This window comes from Arachis hypogaea, chromosome 18 (assembly GCF_003086295.3).
Source record: "Arachis hypogaea cultivar Tifrunner chromosome 18, arahy.Tifrunner.gnm2.J5K5, whole genome shotgun sequence".
Lineage (NCBI taxonomy): Eukaryota > Viridiplantae > Streptophyta > Magnoliopsida > Fabales > Fabaceae > Arachis > Arachis hypogaea.
This window is the reverse complement of record NC_092053.1, coordinates 102278712-102295061: the sequence shown is the minus strand read 5'-3', so window position 1 is coordinate 102295061 and position 16350 is coordinate 102278712. Positions and strand designations below refer to the sequence as shown.

The 16350-nt window shown below is 38.2% G+C and overlaps 1 non-coding gene across 1 annotated transcript; it reads left to right on the top strand.

The window, feature by feature from the left end:
* The first annotated feature begins 4521 nt into the window (after positions 1-4521).
* Positions 4522-4629, top strand: LOC112773950 (small nucleolar RNA R71). The gene has a single exon (XR_003188469.1). It is a non-coding gene; the product is annotated as a small nucleolar RNA R71 (small nucleolar RNA).
* The last annotated feature ends 11721 nt before the right edge of the window (positions 4630-16350 follow it).

Genomic DNA, 16350 nt, shown 5'->3' with positions numbered 1-16350 from the left:
TTGGCCGTGGCCCTAAGCACTTTGTTTTCCAGTATTACCACCGGATACATAAATGCCACAGACACATAATTGGGTGAACCTTTTCAGATTGTGACTCAGCTTTGCTAAAGTCCCCAATTAGAGGTCTCCAGGGTTCTTAAGCACACTCTTTTTTTGCTTTGGACCTTGACTTCAACCGCTCAGTCTCAAGTTTTCACTTGACACCTACACGCCACAAGCACATGGTTAGGGATAGCTTGGTTTAGCCGCTTAGACCAGGATTTTATTCCTTTAGGCCCTCCTATCCACTGATGCTCAAAGCCTTGGGGTCCTTTTTATTTGCCCTTGCCTTTTGGTTTTAAGGGTTATTGGCTTTTTCTGCTTGCTTTTTCTTTTTCTTTCTATATTTTTTTTTCCGCCTATTTTTTTTCTTTTTTTTTTCTGCAAGCTTTGTTCTTTGCTGCTTTTTCTTGCTTCAAGAATCATTTTTATGATTTTTCAGATTATCAAATAACATGTCTCCTAGTCATCATTCTTTCAAGAGCCAACATATTTAACATTCTTAAACAACAACTTCAAAAGACATATGCACTGTTCAAGCATACATTCAGAAAACAAGAAGCATTGTCACCACATCAATATAATTAAGCTAAGTTTAAGGATAAATTCGAAACTCATGTACTTCTTGTTCTTTTGAATTAAAACATTTTTCATTTAAGAGAGGTGATGGATTCATAGGACATTCATATCTTTAAGACAAAGTTACTACTACTAATGATCATGTAATGAAGACACAAACACAGATAAGCACATAACATAGAAACGAAAAATAGAGGAAACAAGAACAAGGAATGAATCCACCTTAGTGATGGTGGCGTTTCCTTCTTGAGGAACCAATGATGTCCTTGAGCTCTTCTATGTCTCTTCCTTGTCTTAGTTGCTCCTCCCTCATTGCTTTTTGATCTTCTCTTATTTCATGAAGCATGATGGAGTGCTCTTGATGTTCCACCCTTAGTTGTCCCATATTGAAACTCAATTCTCCTAGGGAGGTGTTGATTTGCTCCCAATAATTTTGTGGAGGAAAGTGCATTTGAGGCATCTTCGGGATCTCATCGAATTGAGCTTCTTGCGCCTCTTGAGCTCCATGACTGGGCTCTCTTGCTTGCTCCATCTTTTTCTTAGTGATGGGCTTGTCCTCTTTAATGAGGATATCTCCCTCTATGTCAATCCCAGCCGAATTGCATAGGTGGCAGATGAGGTGAGGAAAGGCTAACCTTGCCATAGTGGAGGACTTGTCAGCCACCTTGTAGAGTTCTTGAGGTATAATCTCATGAACTTCCACCTCTTCTCCAATCATGATGCTATGGATCATGATGGCCCGGTCTATAGTAACTTCAGACCGGTTGCTAGTGGGAATGATTGAGCATTGAATGAACTCCAACCATCCTCTAGCTACACGCTTGAGGTCCAATCATCTTAGTTGAACCGGCTTGCCTTTGGAGTCAACCTTCCATTGAGCTCCTTCTACACATATGTCCATAAGGACTTGGTCCAACCTTTGATTAAAGTTGACCCTTCTAGTGTAGGGGCGTTCATCTCCTTGCATCATGGGCAAGTTAAACGCCAACCTCACATTCTCCGGACTAAAATCTAAGTATTTCCCCCGAACCATTGTAACATAATTCTTTGGATCCGGGTTCTTACTTTGATCATGGTTCTTGGTGATCCATGCATTGGCATAGAACTCTTGAACCATTAGGATGCCGACTTGTTGGATGGGATTTGTTAGAACTTCCCAACCTCTTCTTTGAATTTCATGTCGGATCTCCGGATACTCATTTCTTTTGAGTTTGAAAGGGACCTCAGGGATCACCTTCTTCTTAGCCACAACATCATAGAAGTGGTCTTGATGGGCTTTGGAGATGAACCTTTCCATCTCCCATGACTCGGATGTGGAAGCTCTTGTCTTCCATTTCCCTCTTCTAGAGGATTCTCCGGTCTTAGATGCCATCAATGGTAATGGAAAAACAAAAAAAGCTATGCTTTTACCACACCAAACTTAGAATATTGCTCGCCCTCGAGCAATAAACAAAAGAATAGAAGAAGAAGAAGAAGAAATATGGAGAGGGAGAGGGAGATGTGGTTTCGGCCATATGGGTGGGTTTGGGTGGGAAATTGGTTTTGAATTTTGAAGGTAGGTGGAGTTTATGAGGTAGGTTTATGGGGAAGAGTGGATGGATGTGAGTGGTGAAGAGGTGATGGGGAAGAGAGATTGAGGTGATTGGTGAAGGGTTTTTGGGGAAGAGTGTTTATGGGGTTGTGTGAAAGAGAGTGGTGAGAAGAAGTAAGTGGAGGTAGGTGGGGATCCTGTGGGGTCCACAGATCCTGAGTGGATGCTGTGGGGACCACAGATCCTGAGTGTTCAAGGATTTACATCCCTGCACCCATTAGGCATGTAAAAATGCCTTTGTACCCAACTCTGGGCGTTCAGCGCCAGGTTGGTGGCTATTTTGGGCGTTCAACGCCCATTTGTGTGCCATTTCTGGCGTTGAACGCTAGAACCATGCCTGTTCTGGCGTTCAGCGCCCAAAAGCTGCCCATTTTGGGCGTTCAGCGCCAGAACCATGCTCTGTTCTGGCGCTGAACGCCAGACAGATGCTCCTCCAGGGTGTGATTTTTCTTCTGCTGTTTTTGATTACGTTTTCAATTTTTATATTTATTTTGTGACTCCACATGATCATGAACCTACAAAGACATATAACTGAGAAAAAAATAGTTAGATAAATAAAAATTGGGTTGCCTCCCAACAAGCGCTTCTTTAATGTCAATAGCTTGACAGTGGGCTCTCATGGAGCCTCACAGATGTGCAGAGCTTTGTTGAGACTCTCCAACACCAAACTTAGAGTTTGGATATGGGAGTTCAACACCAAACTTAGAGTTTGGTTGTGGCCTCCCAACACCAAACTTAGAGTTTGACTGTGGGGGCTCTGGTTGACTCTGCTTTGAGAGAAGCTTTTTCTGCTTCCTCTCCATGGTTGCAGAGGGAGATCCTTGAGTTTTAAACACAAGGGAGTTCTCTTTCCATTGAAGGACTATTTCACCTCTGTCAACATCAATCACAGCTCTTGCTGTGGCCAGGAAAGGTCTTCCTAGGATGATGGATTCATCCTCTTCCTTTCTAGTATCCAGGACTATGAAATCAGTAGGGATGTAAAGGCCCTCAACCTTTACTAGCACATCCTCTACTTGTCCATAAGCCTATTTTCTTGAGTTGTCTGCCATCTCTAATGAGATTCTAGCAGCTTGCACCCCATAGATTCCCAGTTTCTCTATTACAGAGAGGGGCATGAAGTTTATCCCTGAACCAAGGTCACACAGGGCCTTAAAGATCATGGTGCCTATGGTACAGGGTATTATGAACTTTCCAGGATCCTGTCTCTTCTGAGGTAATGTCAGTTGATCCAGATCACTTAGTTCATTGATGAACAAGGGAGGTTCAACTTCCCAAGTATCAATGCCAAATAATTTGGCATTCAGCTTCATGATTGCACCAAGAAACTTGGCATTTTGCTCTTCAATAACATCCTCATTCTCTTCAGAAGAGGAATACTCATCAGAGCTCATGAAGGGTATAAGGAGGTTCAATGGAATCTCTATGGTCTCTAGATGAGCCTCAGAGTCCTTTGGTTCCTCAGAGGGAAGCTCCTTATTGATCACTGGACGTCCCAGGAGGTCTTCCTCCTTGGGATTCACGTCCTCCTCTCCCTCATTGGGTTCGGCCATTTTGCTTATGTTAATGGCCTTGCACTCTCCTTTTGGATTCTCTTCTGTATTGCTTGGGAGAGTACTGGGAGGGATTTCAGTGATCCTTTTACTCAGCTGGCCCACTTGTGCTTCCAAATTTCTAATGGAAGACCTTGTTTCATTCATGAAGCTCACAGTGGCCTTGGATAGATCAGAGACTAGATTTGCTAAATTAGCAGCATTTTGTTCAGAGTTCTCTGTCTGTTGCTGAGTGGATGATGGAAAAGGCTTGCTATTGCTAAACCTGTTTCTTCCACAATTATTAAAGCCTTGTTGAGGCTTTTGATCCTTCCATGAGAAATTTGGATGATTTCTCCATGATGAGTTATAGGTGTTTCCATAAGGTTCACCTAAGTAATTCACCTCTGCTATTGCAGGGTTCTCAGGATCATAAGCTTCTTCTTCATAAGAAGCCTCTTGAGTACTGTTGGATGCAGCTTGCATTCCATGCAGACTCTGAGAGATCATATTGACTTGCTGAGTCAATATTTTATTCTGAGCCAATATGGCATTCAGAGTATCAACTTCAAGAACTCCCTTCTTTATAGGCGTCCCATTGTTCACAGGATTCCTTTCAGAAGTGTACATGAACTGGTTATTAGCAACCATGTCAATGAGTTCTTGAGCTTCTGCAGGCATTTTCTTTAGGTGAATGGATCCACCTGCAGAAGTGTCCAGTGATATCTTTGATAGCTCAGATAAACCATCATAGAATATATCCAGGATGGTCCATTCTGAAAGCATGTCAGAAGGATACTTTTTGGTCAACTGTTTGTATCTTTCCCAAGCTTCATAGAGGGATTCACCTTCTTTCTGTCTGAAAGTTTGAACATCAGCTCTAAGCTTGCTCAGCTTTTGAGGAGGAAAGTACTTGGCTAAGAAAGCCGTGACCAGCTTATCCCAAGAGTTCAGGCTGTCTTTGGGTTGAGAATCCAACCATAATCTAGCTCTGTCTCTTACAGCAAAAGGGAAAAGCATGAGCCTGTAGACTTCAGGATCTACTCCATTAGTCTTAACAGTATCACATATCTGCAAGAATTCAGTTAAGAACTGAAAAGGATCTTCAGATGGAAGTCCATGAAACTTGCAGTTCTGCTGTATCAGAGAAACTAATTGAGGTTTCAGCTCAAAGTTGTTTGCTCCAATGGCAGGAATGGAGATGCTTCTTCCATGTAAATTGGAATTAGGTGCAGTGAAGTTACCAAGCATCTTCCTTACATTATTATTATTTTCGGCTGCCATCTCCTCTTCCTGTTCGAAAATTTCTGAAAGGTTATTTATGGATTGTTGTATTTTAGCTTCTCTTAATTTTTTCTTCAAAGTCCTTTCAGGTTCTGGATCTGCTTCCACAAGAATGTTCTTATCCTTGCTCCTGCTCATATGACAAAGAAGAAGGCATAGAAAAATAATAATAATAATAATAGAGATCCTTTATACCACAGTATAGGGATCCCTGTGTGAGTAGAAGAAGAGGGGGAGACAAAGAATGTAATATAATGGAAGAAACACAACTGTGAGGAGGCTAGATATGTGAGATGAGATGTTAGGATATGAATGAATAAATAGAATGAGATGGGAGAGGGAAAATTTTCGAAAATATTTTTTTGAAAAAGAGTTAGTGATTTTCGAAAATGGTTTTTGAAAAATGTTAGTAATTTTCGAAAATTTTTAAAATCAAAAATAAAAAATAAGAATAATTAGTTAATTAAAAAGAAATTTTTGAAAAAGAGGGAAGATATTTTTGAAAATTAGAGAGAGAGAGTTAGTTAGGTAGTTTTGAAAAAGTTAAGAAACAAACAAAAAGTTAGTTAGTTAGTTGAAACAAATTTTGAAAAGATAAGAAGTTAGGAGGTTAGAAAAGATATTTTGAAATCGAATTTTTGAAAAAGATAAGATAAGAAGATATTTTAGAAATTAGTTTTGAAAAAGATTTGATTTTTAAAATCTCAATTAATGACTTGATTCATAAGAAATCACAAGATATGATTCTAGAACTTAAAGTTTGAATCTTTCTTAACAAGCAAGTAACAAACTTCAAATTTTTGAATCAAAACATTAATTATTTATGTTATTTTCGAAAATTTGGTCTAAAAATAAGAAAAAGATTTTTGAAAAAAATATTTTTGGAATTTTCGAAAATAACTAAGAATTTTGAAAAAGATTTGATTTTTGAAAAAGATTTTGAAAAAGATAAGATTTTCAAATTGAAAATTTGATTTGACTTATAAGAAACAACTTGATTTTAAAAATTTTTGAAAAAGTCAACCCAAATTTTCGAATTTGATGAGAGAAAAAGGGAAAGATATTTTTTTGATTTTTGAATTTTTATGATGCAAGAGAGAAAAACACTAAAAAGATGCAATGCATGAAATTTTTAGATCAAAACATGTGATGCATGCAAGAATGCTATGAATGTCAAGATGAACACCAAGAACACTTTGAATGTTAAGATGAACATCATAGACACAATTTTGAAAAATTTTTAATGCAAAGAAAACATGCAAGACACCAAACTTAGAATTCTTTAATGCTTAGACACTAAGAATTCAAGAATGCATATGATAAACATGAAAAGACACAAAACAAAAAATCATCAAGATCAAACAAGAAGACTTACCAAGAACAACTTGAAGATCATGAAGAACACCATGAATGCATGAGAATTTTCGAAAAATGCAAGATGCATATGCAATTGACACCAAACTTATAACATGACTCAAGACTCAAACAAGAAACACAAAAATATTTTTTATTTTTATGATTTTCTAATTTTTTTGGATTTTTTTCGAAAAATTAATTGAAAAAAGAAAAATAAGGATTCCAAAATTTTTAATATGAATTCCAGGAATCTTGCATTCTTAGTCTAAAGCTTCAGTCCATGAATTAGACATGGCTCACTAGCCAGCCAAGCTTTCAAAGAAAGCTCCAGTCCAAAACACTAGACATGGCCAATTGCCAGCCAAGCTTCAGCTTGTAATTCAGACATGACACGCCTGACATACTCATTCCCAAAGGAATTAGACATGGCTTTACAGCCAGCCAGGCTTCAACATGCTTCATGAAACACTAGAATTCATTCTTAAAAATTTTGAATAAAAATTTTTTTTGAAAACATTTTTATTATTTTCGAAAACAGATGAGAAAATTTTAGAAATATTTTTGAAAAATTTTTGAAAATAAAATAAAAAGAAAATTACCTAATGAGCAACAAGATGAACCGTCAGTTGTCCAAACTCGAACAATCTCCGGCAACGGCGCCAAAAACTTGGTGCACGAAATTGTGATACATATCCATGGCTTCAAAGGCCTGGTGCTCTGATCTAGTTTTATTGTCTGTCACAACTTCGATACAACTAACCAGCAAGTGCACTGGGTCGTCCAAGTAATACCTTACGTGAATAAGGGTCGAATCCCACGGAGATTGTTGGTATGAAGCAAGCTATGGTTACCTTGTAAATCTCAGTCAGGCGGATATAAAATAATTATGGAGTTTTCGAATAATAAATAATAGAATAGGGATAGAGGTACTTATGTAAATCATTGGTAGGAATTTCAGATAAGCGAATGGAGATGCTTTTCGTTCCTCTGAACCTCTGCTTTCCTGCTATCTTCATCCAATCAGTCTTACTCCTTTCCATGGCTGGCTTTATGTGATACATCACCACTGTCAATGGCTACTTTCGGTCATCTCTCGGGAAAATGATCCAATGCCCTGTCACGGCACGGCTAATCGTCTGGAGGCATCACCCTTGCCAATGGCTTCATCTTATCCTCTCAGTGAATAATATGCTCACGCACCCTGTCACGGCACGACTATTCATCTGTCGGTTCTCGATCATGATGGAATAGGATTTACTATCCTTTTGCGTCTGTCACTAACGCCCTGCAATCGCGAGTTAGGAGCTCGTCACAGTCATCCAATCATTGAATCCTACTCGGAATACCACAGACAAGGTTTAGACTTTCCGGATTCTCTTGAATGCCGCCATCATTCTAGCTTACGCCACGAAGATTCTGGTTAGGAGATCTAAGAGATATTCATTCTAGCTTATTTCATGTAGAACAGAAGTGTTTGTCAGGCACGCGTTCATAAAGGAGAAGAATGATGAGCGTCACACATAATCATCACCTTCATCACGTTCTTGGGTGCGAATGGATATCTTGGAAGTGAAATAAGATGAATTGAATAGAAAACAGTAGTACTTTGCATTAATCTTTGAGGAACAGCAGAGCTCCACACCTTAATCTATGGAGTGTAGAAACTCTACCGTATGAAAATACATAAGTGAAGGTTCAGGCATGGCCGAGATGGCCAGCCCCCTAAAACGTGATCAATAGTCTCCTAAGATGAACAATGGATTAAAACTGAGACCAAAGATGCCTAATACAATAGTAAAAGGTCCTATTTATAATAAACTAGTCACTAGGGTTTACATGAGTAAGTAATTGATGCATAAATCCACTTTCGGGGCCCACTTGGTGTGTGTTTGGGTTGAGCCTGAGTGTTTCACGTGTAGAGGTTCTTCTTGGAGTTGAACGCCAGTATTTGTGCCAGTTTGGGCGTTCAACTCTGGTTTTGGCTCCTTTTCTGGCGCTAGACGCCAGAATTGGGTAGAAAGCTGGCATTGGACGCCAGTTTACATCGTCTATTCTTGGCCAAAGTATGGACTATTATATATTTCTGGAAAGCCCTGGATGTCTACTTTCCAACGCAATTGGAAGAGCGCCATTTCGAGTTCTGTAGCTCCAGAAAATCCACTTTGAGTGCAGGGAGGTCAGAATCCAACAGCATCAGCAGTCCTTCTTCAACCTCTGAATCTGATTTTTGCTCAAGTCCCTCAATTTCAGCCAGAAAATACCTGAAATCACAGAAAAACACACAATCTCATAGTAAAGTCCAGAAATGTGAATTTAACATAAAAACTAATGAAAACATCCCTAAAAGTAACTAGATCCTACTAAAAACATACTAAAAACAATGCCAAAAAGCGTATAAATTATCCGCTCATCATGCACGCTATTCCACAGCCTCATATCAGAAATCTTCTTTGGCTGAGAAGTGCTACAAATTCTTGGATCTTGGTGGGAGATTGGCATGAGATCAAAGAGCAAAATAAGAAAAAGGGAAGTAGCCTGGTGGAGGCTAGAAACAACAACCATTTCGCCAATTGGATCAACAAATGCAGGTTCATTGACTTGGGCTTTGTGGGGAGTAGATATACTTGGAAGGGATCTCTATGGAATGGTTATGAGAGAGTCTTCAAAAGGCTGGATAGAGCTCTCTCTAATCCCAAATAGTGGCTCAAGTACCAAGAAGCGGTGTGAGAATTCTTCATAGGACCAACTCTGGCCATCATCCACTCCGTATCAAGGATAGCAACACCAACAACCTAAGAGATAATAGATCCTTCAGATTTGTGATCATGTTTTTCATCCGATCGGTAGTATGAATCTTTTTTGTACAATCCTTGGAATAATAACAACAACCTCAATTTGACTTTATCCAATATAAGAGAAGAGCTCAAAAAGTGATATTCAAAGACTTTTGATAACATTTTCTTGAAACCAAAAGAACCAATTCAAATAGGTTAGCAGGTATTCAAAGAAGTAGGGGTGTTCATGGTTCAGTTTTTTCATAAACTGAACTGAAACTGCACTAAACCATTTTAAATGGTTTAAAAACTGAACCAAACTACTTTGTTAAATAAGAAACTGGTTTTAAACCAGTTTACAATACAGTGCACCAGTTTAAACCAGTTCATAAAAATAAAATAAGTTTTAATTGAAAAAACCAGTTTAAACTGGTTTATAGGCTAAAACTAGTTTTAACTTTTAATATATATAAAATTAGTTACATTTTTTCTCTCCCCCTCTCTCCCACTCTCTCTCTTCTTCTCTCTCTTTCTCCCCCCTCTCTCTCCCCCATCTCTCTCTCCCTCTCCCTCTTTCTCCCTCTCTCTCTCTCTCTCCTTTTCTCCCTCTCTCTCCTTCCCCTCTTCCTCTCTCTCTTCTTCTCTCCCCCTCCTTTCTCTCTCTCCCTCTCTCCCCCTCCTTTCTCTCTCTCCCTCCTCTCCCCCTTTTCCTTTTCTCTCTCCCCTCCTCTCTCTCTCTCTCTCTCTCTCTCTCCCCTATCCCTCTTCTTCTCTCTCTCCCTCTTCTCCTTTCCTCTCCCCTTCTCTCTCTCTTCTCTCCCTCTCTCTCTCTCTTAACATATATAAAATTAGATTTTACATTCTCTTTCTTCCCCTCTCTCTCCTTCCCTCTCTCTCCTTCTCTCCCTCTCTCTCCTTCCTCTTTATCTCTCTCTCTCTTTCTCTCTCTCTCTCTCTCTCCTTCTCTCCCTCTCTCCCTCCTCTCTATCTCTTTCTCTCTCTCTCTCTCTCTCTCTCTCCCTCTTCCTCTCTTTCTCCTTTTCTCTCCCTCTCTCTCCCTCTTTTCTCTCTCTCTCTCTCCTTCTCTCCTTTTCTCTCTCTCCTTCCCCTCTCACTCTTCCTCTTCTCTCTCTCTCTCCCCCTCTTTCTTCCTTTTCCCTCTCTTTGTCTTCCTTTCTCTCCCCCTTTCCTTTTCTCTCTCTCCCTCTCTCTCTTCTTATCTTCCTCTCTCTTCCCCTCCTCTCTCTTTCCCCTGCCCCTCTTTCTCCCCCTCCCATTCCTTTCTCTCTCCCTTTTCTCCCTCTATCCCTTTCTCTCATTCTGTCTCCCCTATCTCTCCTCCTCTCTATCTCTCTCCTTCCCTCTTCCCATCCTCTCTCTCTACATCTCTCTTTCTCTCTCACTTTCTCTCCTTCCCTCTTCCCCCCCTCTCTCTCTCTCTCCCTCTCTCTTTCTCTCTGTCTCTCTCACTTTCTCTCCCTCTCTCTCTTTTTCTCTCTCTTGCACTCTTTCTCCCCTCTCTTCTCTCTATTTCTCTCTCTCCCCCTCCTCCTCTCTTTCTTTTTTTCTATCTCTCCTTCTCTCCTATTTTTTCCTCTTTTTTCTCTTCCTTCTTCTTTCTCTTATTTTAGAGAAAAGACGAGGAGAGAGAGAAGAGGGATATAGAGTGAGAGAAGGTTGAGTGAGAAAGAGAAAAGAGAGAAAGGAAGGGAAGAAAGAGGAGAGAGAGAAAGGAAGGGAAGAAAGAGGAGAGAGAGAGAGGAGGGCAAAGAAAGAGGGAGAAGAAGAGAGAGAAAGAGAGAAAAGGGAAAAAGAAGAGAGAGAAAGAGGAAGAGAGAAGGGAGGGTGAGAGAGAAACAAAAGGGGAGAGATAGAAAAAAGGGAAAAGAGAGAGAGAGAAGGGGGAAATGAGGGGGAGCGAGGGAGAGGGGAGAAAAAGAAAAGAGAGGGAGAGAGAGCGAGAGGAAAAAAGAGATATAGAGGAGGGGAAGAAAGAGAAGGAGAGAGAGAGAGAGAGATAGAGAGAGAGAGAGAGAGAGAGGAAGAAAGAGGGGTGAGAGAGAGAGAGAAAGAAAAGGGAAGAGCGAGGAAAAGGAGGGAGAGAGAGAGAAGGGAGGAGAGAGAGAGAGAGAGAGAGAGAGAGAGAGAGTGAGAGAGAGAGAGAGAGAGACGAAGAGAGATGGGAGGGGGAGAGAGAGGAAGGAGAGGAGAGAGAGGAAGAGAGACGGGAAAGGAGAGGGAGAGAGAGAGAGAGAGAGAGAGAGAGAGAGATAGAGAGGGAAAAGAGAGAGAGAGAGAGAGAGAGAGGGAGAGGAGAGAGAGAGAGAGAGAGGAGAGGGAAAAAGAGGAAAGAGAGAGGAAGAGAGACGGAGAGAGAGAGAGGGGTAAAGGAGAGAGAGAAGGGAGAGAGAGAGAGAGAGGGGGAGAGAAGGAAGAAAGGGAAAAGAGAGAGAGAAGGGAGAGAGGGGGAGAAAGAGGAGAGAGAACAAGGGGAGAGAGAAAGTGAAGGGAGAGAGAGAGAAAGAGTATGTAAAAATTAATTTTAGAGTTTAAATAAAACCAGTTTTAATTTGGTTTAAAACTAAATTGAACCATAAAAACTGGTTTTTAATAAACTGGTTTTCATAAAAACTATGGTTTCATTTCAGTTTTTTATTTTAAAAAACTAGTTTATTTAAAACAGTTTCAGTTCAGTTTCAATTTAGTTCAGTGAAACTAGTTTTTTTGCACACCCTACAAAGAAGCGACAGCTGCGGCCGCAACCATTTTTTGGATGAACTGGAAGCTCTTAATAAGGAGTTAAATAAGATCCTAGACAAAGATGAAATTTTTCGGCTCCAAAAATCAAGGGCACAATGGATAATGGATGAAGATCGAAATACAAAGTTCTATCACACTAAGACCATAGAAAGAATAGGATTCTAAGGCTTAGAGATCACCAGGGGTGTTCATGGATCAAATCCGATCCGCATACTTGTGGTGTTTATCAGGATTCGATATAAAAATTACAGATATAGATCTGGTCTGCAAGGTTATCGAATCAGATCAAATCCGATCAACAAACTAAGGATCAGATTGCGAATTCTACGTAGGTATCCGCATATCCGGGGATCCGCAAAAATAAATAAATAAGTAAATATTCTTTTTATGTTTTATTTCAACTAATAACTATCATATATGTTGTATTATTTTATTTCTATTTATTTAAAAAAAGTATGTTTAATATTATTTTAAGAGAAAACATGTTTAAAAGAGTAGAAAAAAAATTTTATTGATATTTTTAATAAAAATAAGCTTTTAAAAGTATTTTTATGCTTTGCTGATATATCCAAATCCGATCCAATTCGTAAATATGCCGATCAGATCGGATCCAAAATCAAAAGTTGTGGATATTGGATTCGATCCGATGATTTTAGTGTAAACCGGATCAAAATTTTGGCCATATTCGATTCGATCCGCGTTCACCCTTAAAGATCAAGGAGAAAATTAGATAGAGGAAGAACAATAACTTAAGAATCACATCACTAGCTTTTACCAAAAGCTCTATAGTGAGGAGGTAACTACTATGATGAATCACATCACTAGCTTTTACCTAATTTCATAATCTAATTAAAACTTCTTTATCCAATGATGAATCATATAGGTTATTCTAAGAAGCAAATCCTGATACCTCATTGAACAATTTATCACATTGGTTTAGAAAATACGTTAGCATGCAGCTAACTGACACAACAGATTTAGAACTACTTGACTTAGTTGGGACCCAATGAATAAGGACACTAGCTACCCGATATACAATGTTAATGGATATTGATTTCATGCCTTAAAGTGGTTGATTGGAAAGAAATCAGATAATACCAGAGTTTGGGTTCGTGGGGATTCAGGCGGGGTTCATTCTGATTGGTTTGGTGTACGGTGTTGCACATCATAATTGAATTAGAGTATTTTTATCGCACTATGTACAAGGTACGTGTGTTTAAATGTGAATGGTATGATCCAAGTTTGCGACAAGAAACACGAAATTACAAAGACTACAATATCACTAAAGTTAATGTAACCAGGAAATATAGGCACTACTATCCTATTATTTTACCTCAAAATGCATGATAGGTATACGTTTTGTCTGATTCGGGTTAATGTAAGTCTAGTTGGGTGGTTGTAATTAAGACTAAGCCAAAAGGCCGCATCGAGTCTAATGATAGGACAGAGGGTCAGGAACCTTACCAGATTGATGACCCAACTCCTTCAAAAATGGTGGTTGATACTGGTGAGTCGATCACCCTTAGGTCTGCTGTTATGGATGATGAGATCATTGAACTTGGAATAGATGCCGACGCACATCCACCAGATGACGACGATCTTCAAGAAGAAGACGGGGTCGATGACGACGAAGAAGAGGAAGACCAGTTCGATGATAATCAGAAAACTACCTTGGAAGAGGAGGATAGTAAACCAAAGGAAGTAGATGATGACTCTGAATAGGTTTAATGTAAACATAGTTCTGTGACATGTATTTCTTTAAGAAACTTTGCGAAGAATGTAATATAATTAGCATTGTTTCAGATATTTCAATTTCAAGTCGTTCCGTATGTTTAATTTATATTTTTGATATTTTACATCAAGTTTAAAGTACTATTTCAATTATTAATTAACAGAAATACATTATAGATGGACGAAAAAAGATTTAAAAAAATAAAAAAGACTACTGTCGAATTCCGACAGTAAGTTGGCGGGGAAACGTACAATATAATGGCAACGTTACTGTCGAAAGATTCTGCCGGTAACATTCACCAGATTCCATTTTAGTGCTAACTATATTCCATCACTAAATCCGACGGAAATTACCGTCTAACGCAAGAAATCTGCCGGTATTATGTTACCGGTGAGGTTTATACTGTCTAATTTATTCTAACGGTAACTTAATTACCGTCGAATTTTTTTCATTTTTTTGATGGTAAATTCGACAGTACTCAGCATTTTTTTTTTTGTAGTGTTAACATATCTAATTTAGATTGTTTGAATTGCAGGTACTTAGAAGCCATACCGATAGACATAGAAATAAAGAAAGCTTTGTTTAACAATGGATCTTTAATAGCACCCGAAGACGATGGCTTTCTAGCAACCTTTTTCAAGAATAATTGGGAGATTACTAAAGAGAAGACATGTAGTTTTGTCAAAGCTTGTTGGATTCATCCTACTCTTTAACTCTTATCAAGGACATAAATACTACTCTCTTAGCTCACATTTCGAAAATTCAGCACTTAGAGTTCATTAACCAATTCAGGCCCATCGCTTTGTGCAATGTAAAGTATAAAATCATCACTAAAATCCTTATACAAAGGATAAAACATTTTTTTGGTGATAGAATTGCTCTTTACCAGAAGCCTTATCCCAAGATGGAAAAATAATGATAATACTTATTGTGAAAGAAGTCATGCATTCGATGAAAAGGATATGAGGCAGAAAATTCTACATGAAAATAAAAAATGACTTCGAAAAGACTTATGATAAGATCAGATGGAGTTTCATTGAATATAGACTAAAGGAGTTCTGCTTGCCCCAATGAGTAGTTAATATAATCATGAAGGGGGTCTCTAAGGTCAACTATAACGTATTATGAAACGAAGGCAAAACTGATAATTTTTATCCCTATAAGAGGCATTAGGCAAGGAGACCCACTATCTCCTTACCTCTTTGTCATTTTCATGGATAAATTATCTCAACTGATTGAAAAAGGATATGGTCAATGGAAGCTGGAACCTTTTTGTAATCGGCAGGAATGGGATTCATCTTTCCCATCTTATGTTTATTGACGCCTTACTCCTTTTTGCAGAAGCATCAACGCAACAAATGGAGAACATTAAAATGACTTTGGGGCTTTTTTGTGAAGCAACTGCACTGCAAATTAATAGTCACAAATCTTCTATTGTGTTCTCTAAGAATGCCCTAGCAACAACTAGATTGGAGATTCTGAAAAAGTATGATTTTAAAGAAAATAGGACCCTTGGAAGATACCAAGGAATAATGCTTAACAACAACAGAAAGAAGAAAGACAATTTCAAAGTAGTTCTAGAAAGAATTAGGCCAGTTTGGGTAAATAAGTTAAATAAGTTCTTTTGAAAAAAGAGCTTAAAGTATAAGGACTTTTATTAATAGCAGCTTATAAATAAGTTATTTTGTGTTTGGATTTTTAGTTATAAAAGTACTTATTTTAAAGTTGTAGCGTTTGGATAAATAACTCAAAAATAATTTTTTTTTTTACAGAAGAAAATGAATATTAAAATAACTATGATAACAAATACTTTCCAATATTGAATGTTGATTTTACATAACCTAATCACTAATATTGTGTATGATATGGTAGGTGAAAAAAAAATAAATATAAAATATGTGTCAATGTATATTTTGTTGCTGTTTTTTATTTTTTTTACTCCTATTAGAACTCCCTTCTCCTTTATTGAGGTCAAGAACTTGCTATAATTAACTATGAAAATAATAGCAAGTTATAAAATCACATGTGAAAAAAATAAAATTAAAACTAAAATTTCATACCACAGTTAAATACAAATTTAATAATAAAAAATAGAGTGATAAAATGATAAAAAATATTTAGAAGGAATATATGCAGTAAGTTGTTCAGATGCAATATTGTCTGAAAATGGTGGTGGTGGATCAATACTTCCATCAGATGAATCATTACGTGAAAAAGGGGACGTTTGGAACATTGTGTGAGAATGATGGTGAAATGATGGTAGAAGGCCAGTGCTTCTAGCAGACATTGCGTGAAAATGGTGGTGATGAAGGGTCAGTATTTTTCACAGAGTTAAGAAGGAAAGTAGATTTTTTTTTGTTTTGAAATTAAATTTTTTTTAAGGAAGTGATAGAATGACTTATCGAGAAGTAGAGAAGTCATATATTTCTACTTCTTTGAAAAGCTGTAAATTAACTTTTCGGGAAGTTAAAAGCTTTTCTAAAATGGTGCCAAACACGCAAATTGTGACTTCTCATAATCCAAAAGTCAAAAAAGTAGCTTCTGCTACTTCCCAAACGAGCTCTTCATGGCAAATGGAAAGGATGGAAGAGTAAAGTCTTATCCTTTACGAAGAGTGACATTTGCCCAATCTGCTATAATCTCAACATAAATTTTGACATGCAGCATGATAGAGTTTCCAAAGCTATTTGCAAAGAAATATAG